This window comes from Myodes glareolus, chromosome 18 (assembly GCF_982192425.1).
Source record: "Myodes glareolus chromosome 18, mMyoGla1.1, whole genome shotgun sequence".
Lineage (NCBI taxonomy): Eukaryota > Metazoa > Chordata > Mammalia > Rodentia > Cricetidae > Myodes > Myodes glareolus.
In genome coordinates, this window is record NC_142043.1 from 16,364,385 (window position 1) to 16,375,922 (window position 11,538).

General features: G+C 39.9%; 1 pseudogene; it reads right to left on the minus strand.

Annotated features, from left to right (window-relative positions):
• Positions 1-9,795: 9,795 nt before the first annotated feature.
• LOC148119082 (Nuclear RNase P) lies at positions 9,796-9,975 on the minus strand (annotated as a pseudogene).
• Between the last annotated feature and the right edge of the window lie 1,563 nt (positions 9,976-11,538).

Here is an 11,538-nt window from a genome sequence, read left to right on the forward strand (position 1 = left end):
GTTCATACAGAATACCATCAAGTAGTCCAGACAAGAGCAACTTCTTGTCAAAATGACTAGATCTGTCACATTGAAGGGAAATTCTATAATGAGTTTCTTCAATGTTTATCAACCTCTCCGAAGTAATTGGTGCAGCCAGAAGGAGACAGTTCTCACTGTCGAGAAAATTCTAAGCTCTTAAAATATTTAAATGTAATGATCTGTAGGTTTTTGAAATGTTTAAGATTATATGTCTAACTGAAATATATCTCTGTATACCTAGAAAACCTAACTAACATGATTACATGTTTGACTATTATAAATGACTATCTATTAATTTGCAGTTGTAAATTATGCATTTTATTTTTAAAGGAGCTGTATAAGCAAAATACCTTAAACAATAGTAGAAATACACATATAACAAAATTGACCTTAAATTTGTATCAATGAACCATGGTCCATGCCAATGTAGCATTCATTTCTATATCATATCCCCTTTTCTGATCAGGAACACATCTTAAAATGTTAAGAATCATGGCACTTACCAAAGCTGTGACTTTGCCTATTTGTTATGTTCGTTCCAACATGGTGGAGGTATGTTCACCGACTCTGTGAGCCGTACTCACTGCCCCAGCTATAGGGTTGCAGCAGGTCGATGTCACCATTAAGCAACTTGAAGCATTCTGCTCACAAACCATAAGTGTGCTGTATCAGGACCTGCTAAAAGAGCCAAAGTCATTCTTGCTGTCAGTATGAACCAGGAAATCTTTTCTTAAAGAAAAGCACCTCTGTTTGCAGTCAGCAAATATAGTCTATCCGGGAAAAAAATGTAGCTACCAAGAAGCTGATCTTCAGTCTCAGCTTTGTGGATTTGAAGCCTCTTTTCTTCTGAGCTTTTTTAGGTCTTAGTGGATCTATGCCAGACAGTGGGCATCATTTGTTATTGGAGACTAGACATGCATTTCCTAGTTACCAAGACCAGAATAATCACACAGAAACTACTCTGCTTGATTAATGGCTTAGGCATATTCCTAGTTAGGTTTTCCATCTTAAATTAACCCATTTCTATTAATCTGTATATTAATTAATTCCATTAATGAGACTGTGGCCTACCAGTAAGGTTCTTTCTCCTTCTGCAAACACATGGCATCTCCCTGACTCCACCTTCTTTCCTCCTCTATGTCTGCTCTGCTTGGATTTCTTGCCTTGCTGTATTCTGCCCTGCCATATATCAAAGTAGCTTCTTTATTAACCAATGGCAATAAAATATATTTATGGAATATAGAGGAGAATCCCACATCATATCAGCATTCTATCCCCACATTTATCATAGTCCCACACCAAAGATCTATTTTCTACCTGTAAAGTTCTCCAGCTTAGGGAGACATGAGGTAACTGATCATGAAAAAAAAAACAAAAACGTGCAACTGTTAAGAAGAAACTTCTTGTATCTGTGTTCTTTTCTTTTTGACTTAATTCATTTATTCAAAGAAATATTTCTGGTTTTGTACAGCATTACAAGACCATATAAATGCCAGTGCACAATGAAAAAATGCAGATTAAAACCATGCAAGCATATTTTAAGAATCAACTATATAAGCTATATAAGCCAATTTTCTTTTCAATTTTTGATATGGTCAAGTAATTAAAAATTATTGTCCTATTGTTCATTATCAAAGTATAAGAAAATTGAAAATATTTTATTAGTAAATTAGTATTTAATATATTGGACACATTAATAGTTAAAAAAGCATATTCTCTACTTTTGAAAATTGTTATTGTCTTGATCTATCTGGTTAGAGCCAGGTTCCAATATTTCACCCTTGAACTTTTAAGACTGTAATCCATCTCTCGAGACTTCTTTTAATATAAAGCATAATTTTTGTATGGGTTTGTGGGTGATGTTGTAAACGTTCTTATATGGGGGGTTGCTTAAGTGTATGTGTGTGCATGTGCATGTATGTGAGTGTGCATGTGGAGGCCAGAGATGACTCTCAGTAGTTTGTGTCCATACATACAGATATGAAGTTTATCCTTTGAATCTATTGCTCACTGATTTAGTAGCTCATTTAACCACTTTTTGGAGGATCCACTGTCTTAAATTTACTCCTGAAAATAGGGATCGTGCAAGTTGTATTCCTTTTCAGAATTGACTGATGGTTACCTTAACTCTAAATCTCACCTCTTAGTGTTTTGCCCACTGAGCCATCTATCCATCCCCTAAATGTGGAGGTTATCTCTTTCTTCTTTTTGACTAAAAATATTTCGTCACAACTTCTTTTCCCATTCATTGCAGTGATGTCACCTTTGACTTTGTATATGGTTTCTAACAATGAGAAGCAACATTCTCACTGCTACATCCAGGTCTTTATTCTTTTATTCCACCCATAGTTAACTTGACTTTACTTCCAATGTTATCACACCCTGTTTCTCTGATGCACCCTTCTTTTTTCTGGCCACCTCTTACAATTACACATTTTTGTTAACTATCCTTTGGATATATCTCCAGGAAATCATGAAGCAGTGGAACTGTATGCATTTCAGAGTACAATCTCCAAACTAAATAAGATGTGCACAGTGACCCACCCATAACAGACATTGAAAAAAGTAGCCGCATCTGCTTTATAAATAACCATGTGTTGATTGAACAGTTGATTGAACTTATTAATTAATTAATTTACATGATATTTGGAATTTTTATGTAAGCACTCAGTTGAGGAGTGGCTGCCTGTAGTAGATTCTGATTTTATAAAACAGATATGGTTCCTGCATTAGAAGAAAATAACTATATGTCAAACAATTGCATTCATATTGTCTTAAAACGAGAGAAATTTCAATCTTACATAAAAGATATAAAAAGTGTCTTCCAGAATATGAGTTTTATCACGTCAAATTTGGAGGCATAATTGCATCAAAAATACAAGAAGTGGTGAAATGCCCCTTGTCACAGAAATACTCTGAACATGATATGAAAAAAATATTCTCAGAGTATGGGTGTGGTACTGAGTAGACAAACACCAACCACCATAAACTTTCATATTACCTACAAATCAAAGTCTGAATTGTTTCACCTCTTCGTGAAAAATTGATATGTGCTTATTAGAAAAAAACAGTTTGCTTTTATAACCAACCCAGAAGAATTTTTAAGGTATTCGGAGAACGGGCCACTTCTCAGGGGTATAGAATGCTCTTCCAGATAACTAAAATCCCTATTTCCAACAATGAAATCAAAGGCGAACTTGCCTCTAATCCACATGGTGAGGACAGGGAATGCAAATTTAATTAAATCATTCTTCAAGAGTCAATGGCTTAAAGAATCAGCATATGAGTCTCCATCCAGTCTGTAAAGGTGTTTAAGTCTGATTTGTGTGCAGGGGATCCACAGAACAGCAAATCTTCAGGAGAATTCCTATATAAGGAAGAGTGAAAAGACGGTCTCTCTCTCTCTGTTGGGATAAAGGCTCCAAACCTGCTTTTTTAATTTTTATTTTTATTTAGTACCCTTATGTGCTGCACTCTCCATACCCTCTAACCCAGCACTGTCTAATGTGATGCATGGATAGGTATAGGTTCAGACAGTGCCCCTTGACACCCTTAGATGCTGGGCAGGAACCAAATGAGGAAAACAACAATAGCAATTTTGTGCATGTTGAATCCAGTGAAAAGTACTAGTGTGTGACACTTGTGTCAATATTTAATCTTCTCTTAATCAATCATTAGTGCATTTATTTAAAATATTGATCCATAGTAGATTGAAAAATCAGGAGACCACCCCACCTTGCCCTGAACAAGTTCTGCAGTTGCAATTCAGAAAATATTTGCAATGCATGGTAGAGGTAAAAAAAAATCACTGGCTTAATAATTTATGGAATAAAAATTATCTACAAAGGAATGATTAAAAGACAAACAACATATTTGTGTGAGGAACTGAATAAAATAGATCTTAGATCAATACTGGTGGAAGGAGAATCCTATTCTTTTCAGTGTTCTGTATTTTTGAAGTGCTGAGAGATCGCCTGGGACCAGAATTGTCCTTTCTCCTACTGACACTTTTTATTTTTGTAATTTGTGTTCATTGAATTACTGTGATGTGCACACGCAAGTGTGTAAGCACATGTATACATCTGTCATATACACAAATTGAGGTCAGAGGACAACTTTCATGGGTGTTGTATTCTTTACTTCCATCTTATTGAGACAGATCTTTTTTGTTTTTTCTTCTGTGTTATGTACTCCTTGATCTTATAGATAATTCTGCTTTCTCTGTTCCTTATCTGACCATGGAAGTGCAAGGGTACAGATGCATGCTTCCATATCTTGCTTTTGACATGGCTCCGGGGTTTTCCCTTAGGTTGTCAGACTTGCATGGCAAACACTGTTGTCTGCTGTGCCATCTCTGCATCTCCACATTATTTTTTATGCAGATATCTTCATTCTAAAACTCAACAAAACTCCATTATTGTATTCAGTTTGCACCATTTACTTAATTGGTTTTCCAAGTACCTCAGGGCTAAATAATACCTCCTCATCAGTTAAAAATCGGGTAATTAAATAAACGTGTTACTATAAATGACAAGGTGTTCACGATTCAGTAGGTACTTACCTTTGTTGAAAAGAAAATCCTGTTTCTACTGTTTAGACTTATGCCAAACTTCAGGAACACGGACTATTATGGCTATATGGAGGAAACCAGTTCTGCTGCTGAAGATATGATACAAGAGTAAAGGGAACTTGCTGCTCGATGCTGAGGACTGAAGTTCGGATCCCAATCGACATAAGAAGTCAAGGGTCCCACAAACATCTGTAACTCCAGCTCTGAATAATCTGACACCCTCTTCTGATTTCTGCATACACAAACACACATACACAGTCAAACACACACATACATAGACAGAGAGAAAGAGAGAAAGAGTAAGAGGGAGAGAGAGATATATGCATATATACACATGCAGAATAAATAGAATAAATCTTATTGTTTAACGATTTCAATTCTAAAATTTCTAGATGAACCATTTGCTTTCAAAACACTTAGGATGAAATCTGCTGCTCGCCTTCTCTGCAGACAGCATAGCACCAGGAACACTTACAGATTAACTGTGTGGGATGTTTGAATTTTCTTTTTAAGCAAGTGAGAGAACAGTATGGGAAGTGCATTACAATATACCACAAAGGAAAACCCAAAGATGGTGATTATGTGTGGGTTACTAATTAGACTATAGTTCCCATTCCCATTCCTGCCTTATAGTGAGACATTTGGGTTGAAATAAATTATGATTTATGGAAATACTGAAGAAGACTGTAAAAAAAACACAGGCAAGAAAACAGTGAAATGAAAATGTGTACAGTCACATTGCATAGAAATTTTTAATGTTTAGGAATTTGAGATCAAGCTAACACAGTAAATAACAGCTAAAAAATGTGTTTTCCACACCAAGAAATGTGCAAAATGACCTTGGACGTTGAATGCGATTGAATGAGGTGTTATCGTCTTAGAATAATTTTGAAATAAAAAACTCCATAAAATTAGTACTAATATTAATAGTGCATTTAACAAGCTCTCATTTCTATAAATTGCTGGTGTGGGAAAAATTAGGTTAAACAGCAGTAACTTGGTAATTTGCTGTTATTTAGAAAAGGTGATGGATACAGACAGGTAAGTATGTGGGGAAATGTGGCATAGGAACAGACATTTTAAACTTTCAAATAAATTGATTATTTTTCAATAAATTGCAGAGATATTTTGCATTAGTTTGCAAAACAATAAATTTGGCTTTAGTATTCTTTATTTGTAAACTTTATGGAGAGTGACAGAAGCAGAGGCCAGAGGTAAACAGGAAGAAACGCCAGAAGGGAAAGAAGAAAAGTGCTATATTAGAAGAATTCTAAGATGATTACCTTATATCTCTGTTTAAAAGTGCACATTATTCTGGTTCCTGTGAATCCAGTAATGTCAGTTTCTGTCTAGAAGACTCTCCATCATTTCTACCTAATATGGTAGATAAAAATGGAATTAAAATCTAGAATCCAGTCTTTCCCAGTCCTATCAGTCAAACACGAATGTAAAGTTGCAAATTTTCTATGACTTATAAACACCTATCTGAAGATTTTCCTTCTATAGAAAAGTATTTCAGAGTCAATTTGATATCATGTCTGATTATTAAGTGGTGTGTGTGTGTGTGTTGCTTATTGACACACTAATTTTTTTAAAAAATCTACTTTAAGATTACAATATAACAGATTTCCTCCTTCCCTTTCTTGCCTCCACACCCTTACACAAAACCCTCCCCTCTCTCCTCCAGATTCATTGCTTTTTTTTCAGTAATTCTTATTGTAGACATATGGAGAAAAGGGTGAGGTAGGCTTACACTTCAAGGCCACAATGTACTCTGCATATACACACATATATTCCTAAGTATAACTGTTGAGTCCATTTAATTTTACTTTATGCATGTGTTTAGGGCTAACTTTTTTGCACTGGGCCACCAGTTGGTGTGTTCACACTTCCCAATATGCTGAAAGTGGCATCCTGATGGAAATTCGTTTGTGTCTGTCTCTCCTCTACAGTCACTTCCCACTGAAAATCCTAGCTGACCTTTTACCATGTGATAAACATGAGGAATAAATCATCCCAGATTGCCAAAGACAGTTGAAAATGTAATCTGAGTGACAATCATGAAATATTCAAAGAATTTCTTTGCTGTGAAAAACAGCTGTACATCAGCTAAACAGTATCTATTCCTCATAAGTCAACTTTTACTGGTTATGTAATTGCAAAGTATGTCACTAGAGAGCCTGAAATATTTAATTAGAAGGATCCCTTATCTGTCATGATGTGCTGAGGGTTCACTTATGTTCCTTTTATTCAAAATACACAACTTACCTATTCTTTGCAACTTATAATGCTATGAACTGAATGTGTGCTCTTGAAAAATCTGATATCGAAGTTTGATGACTAAGGAGATTCCGTTAAAAATGGGAGTTTCAGTGCTGATTAAGTTATGGTAATGCTGCCTTGTGAATATATTAAGAGCCTTATTAAACCCACATTTCATACAGCATTTGAAAATATTGCTCTCTGTTTCTGTTCTTTAACGAAGCAAAGTTCCTCCGTTTTGGGAGACAGCAATAATAATCTGTGTTGCTAGCAAAGAGAAACCCTCACTGGACTACTATCATAAGTTTTTAATATTTGCCAATCTCAAGAATTTTAAGGAATGAAATCTCTTTCCTCTATATATGACTGTCTCAGGTGTTTTATTGTAGCATAATAGAGTGATGAAGAAAACACGCCCCTTACCTTCTCATGATCATTAAGTATCAGAAAGCTATTTTATGTTCTTTCTTTCCTGGTCTTGTTCATTCATGTTCATACCTTTCAATATAATATCAATACTGTTCTAGTTTTCTTTCTGTTGCTGTTACTGTGATAAACACCATGACCAAAAGCAATTGGAGGGGGAAAAGGTTAAATTGGCTCGTACATCCAGGTCATAGACTATCACTGAGAGAAAGAACTCAGGGTAGGAGCCAATGGAGGAATGATGTTTACTGGCTCACACCTTGGCGTGGGCAGTTAGCTTTATTCTTTAACCAGTGTTATGTCTTCTACCATATCTAACTATGATAACAAAACTTTCTACAACCATCCTCATGACAGTCCCTCTGTTCAGTCACACTAGCTTCTTACCAATCTTTGGATGAGCACAGTATCAACCCTGAGTCACTGGAAATATGCAACTAGATATCCAGATGGATAATCCTTCACTGCTCACGGCTTTGCTTTCTTTCTCTTTACTTTCCCAGACTTATATAGATTATCATTGCTAAATAAGTATCTCTTGATGATCACTATTTTAGTTTGGGTGTGTTTTGTGATGAGAAACATGGCTAAAACAACTTGGGGAGAAAAGTGGGTTTTTTTGTTTGTTTTTGTTTGTTTTATCCTACATTTCCACATCATACTTGTAATGGTAAAAATAAAATGATGCACAGTTTTCCGAGTGGCAGCAACAAGTAGCAGGCTGCAAGGGGAGCGGGCACTAGGAAGGCAGTCATAGGACAGGTGAGAGACCTCGGCAGGTCAGCAGGTCTCACAAGGAGCTGTGGTAGGTGAGAGACAGAAATGGAATACCATACAGAGAGAGGTTGGATATTTATTTAGTGGGTTATGGAAGGGAAAAGAAAGGAGAGAAGAAGGAGAATGGGGGCAAGGAAAGAGAGGATGAGAGGAGAGTAGAAGCTACCTCTTCAGGACATAGAAAGGAAGAGAGCTCATGCTAGAAACAAGGAAGATTCACTTACCTCTGTGAACAGGGAAGGGAGTGGGCAGGCTTGTCTCTTAAAAGGAGAGGACAGAAGATTACATTCCCATCTCTTTTTTGTATAATAAAAGGGCAGGAGGTTAGGCACAAAAGGTTTAAGGAATTGGGGCGGCAGATACTCAAGACTGCTTTATGCTTATTTGTGTGCGGGGCGCCATCCTGTCCAGCAGGAATGAACCCCACCAAAAACGAGAATTCCTTCTCTGGTCACATCTTTATTTGGAGCATTCCCTTGAGGAAAATTGGGGGAAGGGACGATAGAGCAGGGACGAGAGAAAGCTTAGAGAGAGAGCGTTGGGCCCCGAGGCAGCTGCTTTTAAACGGTGGAGCAGCTTGAACGCTGTCCTGATTGGTTAATGCCATTCTGCTGGTCTGAGCATGTGCAGGCAAGGGTGCAGGCAGGGTTGTTCAGCCCCACATGGCTACCTCCAAACTGCAGGACCACCTGTGCCTCCAGGTGGCTCCCAACATCTCCCCCTAATTATTGTCTTTAAGAGCAATAAGGCAAAACTATTTTCCAATCTGGTCCCCACCTAGACGCAGCATGCCAAGGATATCTGCTCCCACCCATCCCCAAGGAGGGAAAAGGCAAAATAGAGTCAGAGATAAGAGGTTGCACAGGGTGTTGCTCAAGTCGATGGTGTGAAACAGCTGCTCTTGGCACCGCCCAGAAGGTCATCTCTGCTGCCTCCGCACGAATCTTCCACAGCAGGACACTCAGCATCCACTGGGTCGTCTTCTTTATCTCTCTGGTCGGTCTCGCTGGCATCCAGATGTATGTCAGCATTCCTAGAAAAACATAAACAAAACTCTCCTCCCAAATTAACATTTAAGAGTACTAAAAACTCTCAGTGTAAAAATTCAGCACAATCAGTACTGGAAGTAGGCTGGTTTTGAACTTAGAGATCTGCAGGTCTCTGCTTCAAGAAGCAAATCTTGTTTGCCTGTACCAGCAAAATTTTGAATTAAAAATTAAGTGTAAAGAATGCAAGAGAAATCCTTTCTCTGGGGGAAGCTGTCACTGGTAGTGTAGTCCCCCTCTATTGTTTAAAAACCAAAGCAGTTGTCACTGGGAATTGAACTTAGGACCTTTGGAAGAGCAGTCAGTGCTCCTAACCTCTGAGCCATCTCTCCAGCTCCCCTATTCAGATGAAAAAACCTCTAGGTAACATTGTTTATTTCACCCGTTGCCAGGGGCAATAGGTAATGATAACCAGGTTGACGCGCCTTTATTATGATAATTAGGACCAGTTCTTTGAGGGAGAATGGACGTCGATCATCTGGCTACTTCCTGCTGACAAAGGGGCGATGTTTGGGGGATAAATGTTTTTATCTGACTGAATTCTTGGCGACAAATGTTCTTATCTGACTGAATTTTTAGCGACCTTGGCTGAGGGCGGCGGCAGCAGCGGACGGCGGCTGCCACAGCTCCGCCTCTGAAGCCCAATGTGGCGCGCTCCGCATGGCCCCGCCCCGGGCCGTGCGCGGGCTCGCCGTTTCACCTCAGGCAATGAACTCGCACCACCGGCTGTGAGTCTTTTTCAAGCTCCGGCGAGGGGGGGCATCCGCCCACCCGTGGAGGGCCCGGTCTGCCCGCGCGCGGAGCCCCGTTCTCTGGGAACTCATCTCCCCGCTCGCCCATGTTGCTATGGAAACACAGTTTTTCCGCAGAGCCGATTCAGCTCCTCTCTGCTTTCTATGGCGCCGCTGCTCACCACGCAGCTTCCGCCTCAGTCAGGCGAGTCCGCTCAGGTGCTGAAAAAGTCCTCCAAAAACCATAGCCCCGCCAGAAGGCCGGGACATATAGCCTCTGATGTCACACGGACTTTAGCCTGCCCGCGACCTGGCTATTCGCAGGCCTCTGCGGACTCCAGCAAATTTCCCGCCAGCAACTGGTTAGCATGGCTATGCCTCCCGAACGAGCTAGCACTGGAGAGTGCAATTTTGCGTCTCCCTCCTGAGTAGCTGGGATTACAGGTGTGCACCACCGTGCCTGGCCCACTTCCGTGTTTTTAATCAGGCATTACCGCTCAAAGGCGGGCCGGCTGCCGCCAGCACTCTCAGCACGATCAAGCAGCTTGTCTTTCTCAGTCAAAAATTAAAGTTTTTTGTACGTGAGAGCCAGAGACTGAGCTCTCTAACAAAATTAGGCGAAAATCACCTCCAAAAGCTCTGTGGCTCTTTAAGAATAGGAAAGGCAGTGATCAAGTTTGCCTCCCTACGAGACTGTTGCCTCCAGTCTCTATCAGCGAGTATGCACGGAGGAAGCCGCGGATCTCCCAACCGTAAACCTCGCTTTTTCTCAGCTCCACCTGCACTGAACTTAAGGGATTTTTCTTCCCCGTTGCTTTTTGTACCTTCTTTCAGATACCTTAACTTTGATTTTTTTTTTTTGTATTTTCTTTTCTATTTAGGCCTATCCTTTGAAATTCCTTTTTACATTTCTTTTCCTCCCCTTTCTGGGGATTTCAACCGACGTCACTCACCGCTCCATGTTCTCAGAGTTCTGAAATTCAAGGCTCTCTGTGCTGGTGTCTGATCTTGGCTTTTTCTCCCGGGCTTTCTCAGGGTCCCCCGGCGTAGTTGTCAGGGTCCCTCAGCGTCCCGGAGTTTCGAGCACCAGTTGCGGGGCGCCATCCTGTCCAGCAGGAATGAACCCCACCAAAAACGAGAATTCCTTCTCTGGTCACATCTTTATTTGGAGCATTCCCTTGAGGAAAATTGGGGGAAGGGACGATAGAGCAGGGACGAGAGAAAGCTTAGAGAGAGAGCGTTGGGCCCCGAGGCAGCTGCTTTTAAACGGTGGAGCAGCTTGAACGCTGTCCTGATTGGTTAATGCCATTCTGCTGGTCTGAGCATGTGCAGGCAAGGGTGCAGGCAGGGTTGTTCAGCCCCACATGGCTACCTCCAAACTGCAGGACCACCTGTGCCTCCAGGTGGCTCCCAACATTTGTGGGCATCATCTTGGTCGGGGAAACTTGAGAAAGCTGGGTGCTGGTCATATTCTGGGGTAGCTGGTCTCTTTGATACTGTCTGGTGTTTTTGGTATGCAAATGTCTGATGTATCTTATACCTGTTTAAGGTGTTGGCAGAACAGAGGAAAAAGTTAAGTTTAAGAAAAAAAAAACTTAGGACCAGGGAATTGAGACGAGGCATATCTGACCTGTTTAAGGTGGATCCTTCAACTCAGCTCCCTGAAACTCATAAGAATTTTTTTTGTTTGTGAAAACATAAGTTT